Source organism: Protopterus annectens, chromosome 6.part1 (assembly GCF_019279795.1).
Source record: "Protopterus annectens isolate FY-2018-M chromosome 6.part1, PAN1.0, whole genome shotgun sequence".
NCBI lineage: Eukaryota > Metazoa > Chordata > Ceratodontiformes > Protopteridae > Protopterus > Protopterus annectens.
In genome coordinates this window covers 373,067,963-373,082,743 of record NC_056738.1, presented here as the reverse complement: position 1 = coordinate 373,082,743, position 14,781 = coordinate 373,067,963, and the positions used below count along the sequence as shown (strand labels likewise).

General features: G+C 37.9%; 1 long non-coding RNA gene across 2 annotated transcripts in view; it reads right to left on the bottom strand.

Moving 5' to 3' along the window:
- Positions 1–14,781, bottom strand: part of LOC122805566 — a 2,364,904-nt gene that overhangs the window by 1,048,788 nt on the left and 1,301,335 nt on the right. The gene's annotated exons all lie outside the window — the stretch shown is intronic.

Sequence of the window (14,781 nt, the reverse complement as noted above, 5' to 3'; positions counted from 1 at the left end):
TCAGTTTACATGAGGTGCAATGTATTCTGGCTACATAAAATTGCTTATTAATTGTTCAATATTGAATTTCCTTGAATAAAAGACTCAAATTAAAGTGATTAAAAAGCAAGAGATTTACAGAGACAGGCCTACAGACTAAGAACAGAGCATAAGAGTAAGAAGAGTTAATTGGCAAAGGAAAATAGCTGAGACACTATAAGCATTTTTAGAATGTTTAGCCTTTTAAAGAGTTTATCCATTATCCCTAAAACATTTACAACAGGAAATGAACCATTAGTAGTGCATGAATGTTTCTGCTAATATTCCTATGGAATGAAGAGCTCAGAAAAGGACTTTTTAAACTTGCTAAGAGTATCTTGATACCTTGTTTCAGCTGTAGTTTGTTCCAGGGAGCTGGGACTCTTCATGAGAAGGCTCTTTCACCATTATTTTTTTTAAATAGGGGATGATTGAATAATATTAAGTTCTCCTGGAAATTCCTTAGGGAATATGCCAAGTCTATTTTCATTGTGAGACAGTATTGCTTTGTTTATCAGATGTCTGTTAGTGTTTGTGCATTGTTGTGCTGCAAAATGTAAAAATAAAATCCAAATAATCATTGTAGAAGTAAAGCAGTATGCACACATTAGTGTTTATGGTAAATGGTGTGAAATAGCCAGGTAATGGGACATTGGAATGGCTGCAGGAGGACTCTGGTGCCATGTTTTGGTTGTGTCTGTTCTTCAGTTTGTGTTAAAATGTTGCTATCCCACAATTTCAATGGAGTGGGTGGGGTTATGTAATTATGTATGCAAATTAGATGTAAAACACCGTACAGATTTGTACATATTTTTCATGGGCCTTGTCCAGATTTTTGATGTTTCCAGGTTGAGAGTTATGGTTCTCAATGATTTGACAGAAAACCACAAAGTTTAATATGAACAGACCAAAAGTATGAACTAAACATTCCAGGCATATTATTAACTCCTTGAATCACAAGTGGTGGAGGTATGGGTAGAAAATTCAGGCTCTTGCTCCTTGTACCTAAGATACAGGGTTTGAGTCTGAGTAACTCTAACTCTAACCAGCAGATATACCTAACTGAGGCATTCACACACACACACACACACACACACACACACACACACACACACACACACACACACACACACACACACACACACACACACACACACACACCTTAAGCAAGGGAAAGCACACTTCCATTAAGTAAAATGCACAGTTTCTCTGCAGTGGCAGTAACCATGTTAAGCTAATGACCCCCCCCACCCCCACCCCCGTCTGCACTTACAATTTCAAACACCCACAACCTGTCTCATCTGCACTTAAGTGAAAGCACAATTTCCTGCCATTAAGTACAGTTTCAATACAGAAAGTATTCCAGTTAAGTTAAGCACAGTTCCGTCAAGTAAAATACACAGTTTCTCTGTAGAAAGTATTCTGGTTAAGTTAATCACAGTTCCATTAATTAAAACACACAGTTTTTCTGCAGCAATGGAATTAATCATATTAAGCCAAAGGGTGGCTGCCATGAACAGTTAAAAGTAATCGCACTTTCCTGCCATTAATACAGTTTCTTTGTAGAAAGTATTAAGGTAAGCACTCTTCCATTAAGTAAAATGCAGTTTCTCTGCAGCAGAGGCACAGCAGTAATCACGTTAAGCTAATGCCTGCCGTTAAAGTAAGCACACGTTAAGTTAAGAAGCACACCTTAAATTAGAACAGTTTCTCCTGCTGTTTTTAAGTAAAAGTTAAGCAACTAAACCACCTATGAAAAAGTTTCTCTAAAATGCACAAATGCCTGCCATAATGATTAAGTAAAAGTTAAGAACATAGGTACTAAGTAATCTCCTACCATTTCTCTAAAATGTAATCACAGAGTGATTTAGATTTAATTGATGGCAGTATGATTACATTTTAGAGAGGACTTGTAGATTACTTAATGGCTGCAGGCATTAGGTACTATGTTCTTAACTTTTACTGAATGGCAGGCATTTGTGTGTGATAATAATTGTGATTATCACGCACAAATGCCTAGAGTTTAGTAAAAGTTAAGAACATTGTTTTTACCTGGAGAGGAGTAGCCGGGGGTGAAAATGTGCTGTCTGTGCACTGCCTGAACACAGACCATTCTGCAGAAGCTGACATCATCGCACACGTCCTGCATGTGATGACATCAGGATTTAAAAAATTCAAACAAAAGACCACAGGAAATTCAGAAATTAAAGGAGCCACGTGGGAATTCATGGCACCCCAATATTTTGCCCTCAAAACCGGTATTTGTCAAGAAATTCAGTATGGTTGAGAGGTATGGCCTGTACAACAATGTGACGGTTTTCACCTTCTCTCTCATGCACTGCTGGTGCATACACAAATGAACACTCTCTTCCAATGGCCTATGACCCAGCTAGGTTTATTAATATGAATGCCCTGGTGCATATATCTTTGTCAGAATAAGCTACTTCTATAAAAATATCATACTCTTCCTGAAATATTCTCCAGTTCTCTGCAATATTCTGATCAAACACCAATGGTGACGGTTTTCAAAATCTATCTGCCATATTAACACATACCACTGAAGGCTTTGCAAGTATGCATGAACCCACACATATATACATATGCCAGAAATTTATGCCAGTATTTGTAACTATGCTCAACAGCACAACAAGTCTCTGAATAACTGAACTTTGCGAAAAAAGTCTCTTGGGCTCTGTAATACTTTTGAAGTCATTGTACTATAAGAAATCCCCCCTTATCAGTATAAGAAACATTTCAAAATAACTGCACTGTGTGAATAAACTGGGCAGAAAAAGCTCAGAGTAAGAAATATTCCAAAGTAACTGCGCTTTGCAAATAACCAGTATGGAGCACACTGAAACTTTTCCAAAATGACTGTACTTTGCTAAACAACTCTGTATAGTGCAAGAAACACTCTGTAATGATGGCACTTTGAGAATAGACACACCCAGCATAAGAAACTTTTCAAAATGGCTGTATTTTGACTGTACTTTATGAAATAGTTGCACTTTGCACACAAATAAACTCTTCGGAATATATGCACAGTAATAAGCACACACACTGTAAGCACTTTTACACATTTTGAGATGCTTTGAATAACTCTAGTTATGTCCTAAATACAATGTGAAATAGCAGTTATGCCAAAACACAGTACTCTGCCAAAACATGCAGTTGCCTAGCTTTATTTAAGCTTTATGTGCCCTTTTTGCCCTTATTATATTTGTTTGGCTCATTTAATCTTTTTCCATGCTCATTATACTTTTCTTCTGCTCGTTTTACTTTAAACATGCCTGTTTTGCAATTATGAGGTAATTCTGAATCCCTTATGTGCTTTCCTGATAATCATTTTAGCAAATATTCTAATTTTAAACATTTTGTTTATTTAATAAACCTTTTCTGTCTCTCCAGCAGGTCCTATTTATGTCACAGGCTAGACTGAGGTTCTTGGAACAGGTGACTCTAGCCCCATTTGACAAACAAATGTGCAGCATTTCCATTAGATTTGGCTCAGAGATACCCCTGTAAACCAGAAATAAGTCAGCTCTAAATAGTCTACATGCTACTGAGCACAGTGACAGGGACTTCAGTCTGTTCATATAAGACTTGTCCTGGAGACCCTGAATTTTCTTAGTTAGAAATCTCTGAGGTCTCAAGTTGTTGCAGGTGTCTTGTACAGTTCATACCAAAGGGAGTATTATATTTAAAAATAGGCCTAATGAGGGATGAGCACAAGGGAGTTATAACCTCTTTTGCTCTTGAGGCGATGCTTTATTAATCAGGTGAGCAATGTAGAATGCCTTCCTCACCACAGTAGACACATGGTGGTCAAAGTTGAAGTCACAGTCAACTTGAGTTCCCAGGTCTCTCACTACTGAATTGGTACTTAGGGTATTATTGTTTATTTTATAATCAGCAGGACATTGCTTTTACCAAAGGGAATGATGATGCATTTGTTTAGCATTTAGTTTAAGACCATGGCTTTGGCACCAATAAATGGTCTGTGTAAGCCCATTTTGGAGTATGCTGACTTTGCTAGGAGATTCAATGAGAACACCTAATTTGTAGTCAGACACCAACTTGGTCAGCCACAATCACTTCATTTTGGCCTGGACCTTTGAGAAGTATATGCCAAACAAGAGAGGGGCCCAACACTGACCCTTGTTGGAACCCACTAGTGGCAGGTCTGCTGGTAGAGGTAAAGTCTTCCACTTTGATTGAGTGCTGTCAATCTGTGAGCCAGAATGAAACCCACCTGACAACATAGGGCTGATACTTAACTGGTTAGTTTGACAATTACTCTCAAATGTGGGATAGTGTCAAAGGTCTTGGCCAAGTCAAGACAGACTGTGTGCATGGCTTTGTCCTCATCTATGGCTCTGGTCATGTTCTCAAAAAAGTCCAGCAGGTTTAGCAGGCATGACCTACCCTAGACAAAACTGAACTGGGACAGATCCAGGGTTTGGAGGTCACCTATATCCTTATTTATGAGGTCCATGATGATTCTTTCCATTGCCTTACAGATGAGGATAGTTAAACTTATGGGGTCTATATTGCTGAGCTGCCCTTGTGGAGGGGGATAACAGTTGCTGTTTTCCATTCAGTGGGGACAAAGCCAGTACTCAGACTGTGGTTGAATAGAGTGCCTAATGGAGTAGCTAGCTCTTGTTTTAGAACATTAAGAATGTGGTCCAGAATGCTATCTGGTCACATGAAGGCTGTGTTCTTAGCCTGGGAGAGAGCACTGGTGACTTGCTCTTTGGAGATGCAGGGAGGAGGAGATGACGAATACATGGTTTGTGGTATGCTTGGGGGAATGGGGGGGGTGAAATTTTCACCAAACCTGTTTTTAGCAGGTTTGCAATTTCCACAGGGTCAGTGTGTGTGATGCCATCCACAGTTAATTCAGCACTCATCTGAGTCCTACCTTTTAGGTTGCAGATGCAGCTGAGAAAGCCTTATGGTTATCCTTGGATATGGTTGCTAATTTTTTCTCATTGTTGCTCTTAGAAAATATTACAAGTGGTCTTATTTGCTTGTTTAAGCTGAGGAGGGTGCTCTTCCAGTACTGGTATCTCACTTTTGTATTTTACACAGCAGCTTCTTTAAATTATTGTATAATTTATTAATGCTGGATGTCCAACAGGATGGTTTGTTTTTTCTAGAGAATCTTGCTTTAATCCTATACATCACAGCTGTGTCTATACATTTGTGTAGGTGTTTATAGATAGCATTGGTGTATACTTTAGTATAGCCATCAATGCCATCTGTGGAAACTGGAGCTTGGAGATTGATTATGCCTTCCCGTAGGAGAGCGTAGTTAGCTTTGGTGACGTTTTTTAGCATAACTTCTCCTTTAGGGAGTTATGGTGCTATTGCTACTTCAAAAATGACTGATTTATGGTCGTATTTAACTAGTGTGGGGCCTACACTTGAGGCATTGCATTGGTCACTCATATTGGTGAGGACCAGGTCTAGACTTTTACAGCCCCTTGTGGGGTGGTACACTATATGTTCCAGGGCATTTGAGTTAACAAAGTCCAGGAACTTTTGTGAAAGTGAGTTTGGACTCGTATAAGTTTCCCAATTAATGGAAGGATAGTTGAAGTCACCCATGACTAGGGTGTTAGGTTATACCTTAATTGTCAGCAAAAAGGTGGAATCAACACTGATAAAAATATAATATATTTATTAAATGTCCAAAGGATAGAGGGAATAACCCTACAGGATAGTAGGGTTATTCCCTCTATCCTTTGGACATTTAATAAATATATTATATTTTTATCAGTGTTGATTCCACCTTTTTGCTGGCTTTTTTTGTTCTTGGGGGTTCGTTTTTTCAGTCGAGCAATTGCTTCACGAGCACCTCTTCTACTTCCTATACCTTAATTGTCCCAAGTAGGTCTAAATAAGCTGTGTGGGCATCTTGGTTCAGGGAAGGGGACCTTTAACTGATGATGACCTGAAGGGGGGGGGGTCTTACCCATGGTAATTTGGACTTGGAGTAGCTCTATAGAGTTTTCTTGTCTAACCAGTCTAGAGGTGTAATTATCTTTAATGAAGATGGATACTCCACCTCTTTTGATTCTCACACCTTTAATTTGCAGTCTGAAAGTGTGAAAGGCATTGTAGCCTTGCATGGCCAGGGTACTTTTGGTGGGCTTGAGCCAGGTTTCTTTAACTGCACAGACATCAACATTTTCCAGGGAGAGGAGTGCTTCCAGAGAGTGCTGTTTTTGATTTAAACTCCTAGTATTTAGCAGCATGACCCTTAGTGTCCTTGTGTTTGACATTTTCACTTCAGAAATTTTGTTGTTGTGAGCTTGCCCAAAAAAGGCATTATGGGGGAGGCAAGTGCCTTAGCCAGCAACCCTAAGCCTAGAGGTGCCAGGAGAAGACCATCTTTGGCAAAGCAGCATGGTCTATCCATCATATCATCCCAAGCTAACAGGAACTGGAACCCCTTAGAATGACACATGAAACTAAGCTAATAATTGAAGCCAATCATTTTCTGTTTATACTGTGGTATCATCCTAGGAGAAAGTAAAATGCTGCTCAAAGCTAGGGACATACCTGCCTGGAACACATATTTAGAGAGCTCAATCATTTCTCTCTTCATATAGTCCAGAGACAAACATCTCAATTTGTTCACACCAACGTGAACTATGATGGAGTCATAAAGGTAGTTGCTGTTGAGAGACATGAGTGCATGTGTGATCTAGTGAATCCTTGCACCAGACAGGCAGCTGACCGTAAACTTCTCCTTGTTTAATCTCATGAGTGGGGCATTTGTATGTCTCACTATAGAGTCATGTATAACTAAAACATTTGGAATAGTTGTGCATTGGCTTAAGGGCTTATTTAGTGAGACACAGGTGCTAGTGTTTTTATGTGTATTAGGTGCTTTGGGTGATGTGTTAGGTGTAGCATGTTTGTGTTTTGGAGATCGCTGGTGTTTAGGTAGATTTCTGGAGAGTATTTCTGCATATAAAGTTTATGTGTTGGGTTCACATATTATGAATAGGAGTCATGGTGTGTGAGCTGACAACCTGTTTACTGTTGCCATTCTGGGCATGAGAGAGCAGTGATTCTAGATTCTTAGTGTAGGAGCATCTCTTTCAAATTGTACTTGAGTGATTTAGGAGTAAGGGGTTGTCAGTGTGCATGAGGCAGCTGCTAGATTGCCTCAAAAACCCATGTCTGCCAGGCTGGCAGGAGAAACAGAGAGAAACTGACAGTCCATAATGTGGGTCTATATTAAAAGCCCGAAAAGACAAATGCTTGAGTCTATGTACATCGACACATAAAGGTCGATGTACATAAACAGCGAAATACAAAAACCACGAAATTTGAAACGCCGAATGAGTTCTGTCATCAGAATGCACTACACAGGTAAGTAAAAAATTACACTAAATAATTGCTTTAACACATTATTGCAGGGGGGCAAACCCCCTGCACTGCCTATGTGGGGGGGATTTGCCCCCCACACCCCCCTATCTTAATATACCAACTCCGAGACCACACTACAGTGGGAAAAAGGATATTTTTCCTTATCCCCACCATTGCTCTGCTGACCAGGAAACACATTTGGCATTTCAAGTTTCGTGGTTTTCGTGTTTCGCTGTTTATGTACATCGACCTTTATGTGTCGATGTACATAGACTTGAGCATTTGTCATTTTGGGCTTTTAATATAGACCCCATAATGCAAGATTTTAACTTGGTATCTCAGCAGATAAGGAGAAAAATACTGGGGTATCAAGCAGGGAGTTATTTTAGGGTGACTAACCTATGGGATTTTCTGACATGGAAAGAGATCCTGACCACCATTTCAAGCATGCATACCTTCTCCATCACCACCACTGGCCAGCTAGCTATCACAAAATGAACCCACAAGAAAAAGTAGCTACAATTATAGTTACACTTAACTGCATGCAGAAGAACAGCACCTGTTATCTTGTTGGCATTAATTACAACTTGCATTATATTCCGGTCAAAAGAGGCAGCCACGACTCGATATTAGGAAAAAGTATGCTGTTTTAATTGGATCTGTGCTAAGTGCTTACAACACTATGATCCCTGTTTGCTGTATGCAAGAGCTTATCAAAGCACTATCCAAGTAAAATGTTGTAAACAGCCCTATAATGTTGTCTGGCACTTTGGGCAAAGGAAAAGCAGTGAAGAGGAAAATGGGGGAAATGGACAAGCTAAGGCAATTACAGCTGATGAATGATGTCAGCTTCTAGAATGCTAGAACGCCTAGACTGCAAAAGCAGCAGATATTATGTCATAAAACAGGTAACAAAGTGAACTATAAAGACATTTATAGACATTTACAAATGGTGTCCAGTATTGTTTTGGTACCAAGGTCAGCTTTCTGGGGTAAAATCTTTAACTGCTTGCCTTTTTTCCATCTTCACAGAGGATAGCTATATGTCACACTGGAAGGAGAAACAAGATGCTTTTTGCCATTCCCAGTATGTCATTGTCCCAGCACAGTCTGGACCCTTGATAGATGGGGCATTTTGCCACCTGTGTTTCACACTGCACTAGAGCACAGCTGCCCACATGAGCAGGTCAGTACTGTATGCATAATGTTAATGGATGATAAGGTGGAATGGGTTGGGTCACTGATTGTTTTGTGATTATGACTGCAGGGCTATATGAGCTCATTCAAAGTCTGGTTTGATGGATGGGTCTGCTTGCAAAAGTCTTTGGATATATAATGTCAGGAAAGATGTCATGTTCTCCCTTCAGTCCTAGATTAAAAGTTAAGCAAGGAAACTAACCTTGTTTCCTTGATAGCCTTTGTTTTTCATATGATGTGTTAAGACTAGAAAGAAACTGAAATGTAAGTGCCTATTTCAGGTGTGAATCCAGGTCTGCAGTGGACATTTTTGTTTTATAAATTTTAAAGATGATTCCTTTGAAATCACATACCTGACCATAAAAAGAATGCTGAAAATATCTGAACTTTGCTGTATGGTTTTAAAATCTTCTAGGATTAGCTTGCTGTCTGGGATGAATGCCTGGGTGAGATACATAGAAGAGGTTATTATCGCCTGAGAGATGACTGACAATCTTGATCGTTCTTCACTGTCAATAATATTTAAAGCAATTTCTGAAATATCTTTTTTTGATTGTTTTCTTAAATGAAAGCTAAGGAAATTTGATGACAAACTTGCAAAATAATTACTTTTTAATTTGAATCAGCTGATAATGTTCTGATTAATAAATTGTTAGGAGTAAGAAGTCCCTAGCCACATACAAAAGATAAACAGAATATGAATGATTTGTCAGGAACTGAACAATAAATCAATACAGAGACAACAATGTAGGAAAGCTTCAACAGACTAATCCACAGACCAGATGTAAAACACACACACACACACACACACACACACACACACACACACACACACACACACACACACACACACACACACACACACACACACACAAAGAAGACAATCCCATATAGATGTAAAGTACAAAAAAATGTTAATCAACAATGTAAATGTTAAATATGTGAAAGCAGAGCCAGTATGTCTGATATAAAAGCAGTAAGCATTCCTTCCCACACAGCAAAAGCATCTCGGGTATATATCACATTATCAAATTTCCAAAATGTCGAACACCATAAGCACAACCTTGGAATCTTGAAATGTGATATACTTGAATGCTCAGAACAGCGAATTTTTTCCAAGGGAAAAAATCTGCTGTTCCGAGAATACACACACACAGCACAAGCACACCAAAATACATAATCCACACATACACACTTCACAGAACCCTACACTAAACCATACATACACTACTAGTTATCCACTTACCTTAACCCAACCCTAACCCTAAGGTCCCTAACTAACGCACACGCAACTTACCCACTCCCTAACCCTAAAGCCCCCATCGCACACTCACCTTACCCGCTCCCTAACCCTAAGGTCCCTATTGCACACTCACCTTATCCCCACCCTAACCCTAAGGTCCCTATCGCACACTCACCTTACCCACTCCCTAACCCTAAAGTCCCTATTGCACACTCACCTTACTCGCTCCCTAACCCTAAAGTCCCTATCGCACACTCACCTTACGCGCTTCCTAACCCTAAGGTCCCTATTGCACATTCACCTTCATTCGCACACTTACCTTAACCCAGTCTGTAACCTTTGCTCCACAGTCAAGGAAATAGCGAAGCTGCAGAAACGGCCCATCAAATACTTTCCCTAGGAAAGTATTCGGTGTTCTGCAGCTTCACTATTTCAAGCATTCGCTGAATAGGGGTCGATATTATAACATTCAAAGTTTTAAGACTTCGATTTTATAATATAGACCCAAGCATCTCACAAATATCAAACTGCAGAACGGGGAGGGGGAGTAGAGCCTAGATGGCCAACTGAGAGCAGTGAATTTTGAGAGCTCCATAAACTAGTATAATAATATAGGAAAAGTTTATTATTTTCAAGTTTAAAATGTCAGAAATCTATAGATAAACTACTAAACTACATAAATATCAATTTTTGTGGAGACATACAAAAATTTTCCTGTCAAGTAACTTGGAGATATATTGAGTCAATGAATATGAACAACTCAAGGAATTCTCACCCAGATGCTGCTTTGAAAAAAAGAACTGCAATTGATTACATCTACCTTACAGGAATTATCTTTGAAGATGGATGGCTTTAAAAATGACTTAGAAAACCTCAAATTAAATTCTCAAAAACAGACTGATAAATTCTCAAAAAAAGACTGATACTCTTAAGGAACTATTACAGCAACACCATACAAAAATAACAAATATAGAGACTTCTTTAAATGACACTGAAGGGAGACTCAAAGAGGAAGAGTTCCAAAAATAATTTCTGCTTAAACAGAATACATGGCTGCTTAACAAAATAGATGACTTAGAAAACAGGGAAAGGAGAAACAACATAAGGATCTCTGGTCTGCCTGAAATCACTGAAGGTGAAAACATTATTTTATTCTTAACAACCTGGATTCCTGAATCTTTAGACTTGAAAGAGGGACTTTCATTTGGAATTGAAAGGGTGCATAGAGCATTGAGGAAACCTGCTTTTAACTCAACAAATACTCCACCTAAATCTATAGTTATAAAATTGCTTTCATTTCTGGACAAGGAACTAATATTAAAATCTGCTTGGAGAAAATCACCCTTAAAATGCAATCAAAGCCTGATAAGGTTTGACAATGATTATTCTTCCAGAATAGTAGAACAAAGGAAAAATGTCTGGCCAATAATAAAACTGCTGGAACAAAACAACATTAGAGCACAGCTGGCTTTTCCAGCCAAGATAAAAAAACTTTTTGCAAATGAGATGAGAACCTTTACTGACTTAGAAGAAGCTACTATATTCATCAAAAAACAACAATATAGTGTCTATCCCAGAAGAAATAGATGGCCCCTACTCTTAAAAGAATAAAAGAAACAAATCCTTGGACTGATACTAGAAAGAAGAAATAAAAAACTGATTCCAAGATAGCTGTCCCAAAAAAATAAATAAATAAATAACTCTCACAACTACATCTCTCAAAGTATCAACTGATATGGTACATCACTTGTCATCTGTTTTTTATTTTAAAAAAGGGGGGATTCTTAAACAACTGAGAAACAGTAAGGATTTATTCAGAATGTTCAGAGTACAATAATTCTTCACAAACAAAGGTAGGTCAAGATGGGTTACTATTTACATTATATATACACCAAACAAAGCAACACATAGAAGTTTCTATTCCCCTACTTGAACTCAATGAATACTTACCTTGTTCATTTTGTATTGATTTTACTTATAATAATTTAAGTAATTAATTAACTAATTCAACAAGGTACCAGTCATCAGAGTTCAGACTCAAATGTAGCAAATTAACATCATACATAATAGCAGTAACAGTAGAGTGTTTTGAAAAAATAAAAATGCTGTCATGGAAACTAATGCCTTCTTCAGTTAAAGTATGATTTAGAAGTGTCATGTATATCCTGGTTAAATAATAGTAGCAAGCACTTAGTACAAATGTCATCATTATTCTATCTAAATATAGTTAATATCAATTATGGCAGGTATCACAGCTACAAGTGCTGTTTGATCAATCCTGATATAGTGTGCATGGATGCAGCTGTGTCTGGTAGCTAGTACAAATGTCATTATTATTCTGTCTAAACATAATTAATATCAATTATGGCAGGTATCATAGCTTTGAGTGCTGTTTGATTAGGCCTGACATGGTGTATGTGGATGCAGCTGTGTCTGGCAGCTGTTATATGTTGCCATTTTTGTCTCCATAAGCTGTGGATTGCGGCTTGTGATTGAGGATTACTGATGCTTGTGAATTAGGAAGAGACATTTGGTGTTTTAGCCTGGATGCAGGGGAAAGGGGTGGATAGAACTGTGATTTGGGATATTTTGGCAGAGAATGGTTTGTTTGTATGTCTGCTGAGTGAGAGGTGGGAGAGCTCGAGGAGTGTGTTGTCTCTTGTTGTGGCGGCTTGTTGTGAGTTTTTTTTTTTTTTTTATCTGTTTGCTCTCTGTTCTTTTCCTAGCTGCTGCCTCATTGAAAGGGAGGGAATTTAGGCTTGAAGTTCCAGTGAAGTGAAGCTTTGCTTCAGGTGCATCACGAGCCTCTGGTATGCAGAATACAGACACACTAACAGAAACAGATGCTCCCGGGTTGCTATGGTAATGGAGACAGAGTGATGATAATGCAAAATGGCTCTGAGGAGCCTCTGAGATGATTATCGGCAATGACATTTTTGGTTTAAAAAATATATATATAATAAAAGGGCTGTTTTACACGACATGTACACATACAGATGGTCTCCCAACACTTTGTTTAACTCATTAAGTTGGTTCTAGATAAAAAAATAAATAATAAGTGCAATTTTATATTTAAAATGTATTTTGGTCCAAACACATTAAGGACTTACATATGAGTGGAAGTCTGAGTTATTGTGAAAGACTAAGAGCACTTGGTCTTGTGCAGTACCCTTTGCAATGGTCTGGGAGGTAAGCTTGCTCAGACATGTTGGGCATATGAGGATAGCTGATTCTAGGGGTGTTTGGGGATGCCAGGAAGTGGTAGAGAGTCATCTTTCCTTTGTGGAAATATCTCTGGAAATGGAAGGTGTGTTGAGTGGTTCACTGGCAGAGTAGCCACTGCATGGAACAGGCTGGTAAAATGGAACAGGACAAATATTAGTTTGGATATTTTAAGAACAGCCTGGAAACATACCCCATGAATAGGGGAGGTTGGGTGGGGGTTAAGGGTTAAGGTGTTTGACCTGACAACACAGGTGCTGGAGTTTGTCACTCAAGGGATAATTGGCTAGGCTTAAAATGGCTCGCAAAGGCAGTTAGCCTAGTACTAACCTATGAACCTATGAACCTATTAGTGAATAGTATTCTGGCAAAACTGGATGGGCATTGTTGCCTGTGCTTGAAGTACTGATATGTGTGTATGTAAGGATGGAAATATTCTTATAACAAATAAGAAACTAGAAGGGTCTCATAATTTAAAGTCTATGGACTGTATAAACATGCTTGGAAGGAACTAACAATAAGAATAAACATTATAGCTTGTGGTCTCTCAATAACTAAGCAACAGCCAAAAAAAAAAAAAAAAAAAAAAACCCACACACAATAGTTATGTAATGTATGATTTTAGTAAATCTACACATAAAATAAATAATCATCATATGAGATGAAGCAGTCTGCTGAATTTAGATATTAAAGACAGGATTTAATAACATGGGCTTGTGTATAATAACACTACTGTCTTAACTTGTCATAAATGACATAAACTACAATGAACATCAAGGGGAAGCATGATGATTTTCTTATTTAAGTAAATATGCATAACAAGTCATGTAATTGCTTTAACTTGAATTGTAGTTTTTGTAACCCATCTCGACCATATATAATACTTACGCGGTTACCAAGATAACTAATGTTTTACACATGACATCAAACTGACAAAGTTGTTCAAGAGAAACAATAGAAGCCTGTACTTGAAATGTCACAGAATGTAACAATCATATTCTGAACAAATAGTATTAAATTGACAATAGACACTCAGTTTAATAACATGGGTTTGAGTATAATAACACTATTGTTTTAACTTGTCATAAATGACATAAACTACACTGAACATCAAGGGGAAGCATGACGATTTTCTTATATAAGTAAATATGCATAACAAGTCATGTAATTGCTTTAACTTGAATTGTAGTTTTTGTAACCCATCTTGACCATATATAATACTTAAGCTGTTACCAAGGTAACTAATGTTTTATACATGGCATCAAACTGACAAAGTTGTTCAAAAGAATCAATAGAAGCCTGAACTAGGAATGTCACAGAATGTAACAATCGCATTCTGAACAAATAGTATTAAATTGACAATAATCACTCAGTTTAACCTTTGCTGATTATACAAAATAGAATGTTGCCATTTAAATCTAAAAACTTTCAGTGTCTGCCATAAAATGGCAGTTTATGAATATGGAAAGGGAACTTGTAATCATTAATCACAATAAGTGAATTTGTTGTTTTTAGCCTATAATTTCACTCATTTTATATTTTTATAATAAGAAATGACTGATATGGAAATTCTTATGTGTAGGAAATGGAGAAAGAGGGATGCACTGAATTAAAATGCACTAACTTTCATCAATGTCTACATAAAACAAACTTGATGCTTTAAGCAAGTTAGCAACAAACAAAGTGATTACTTAAATTCTGGCAAACAATGAAAT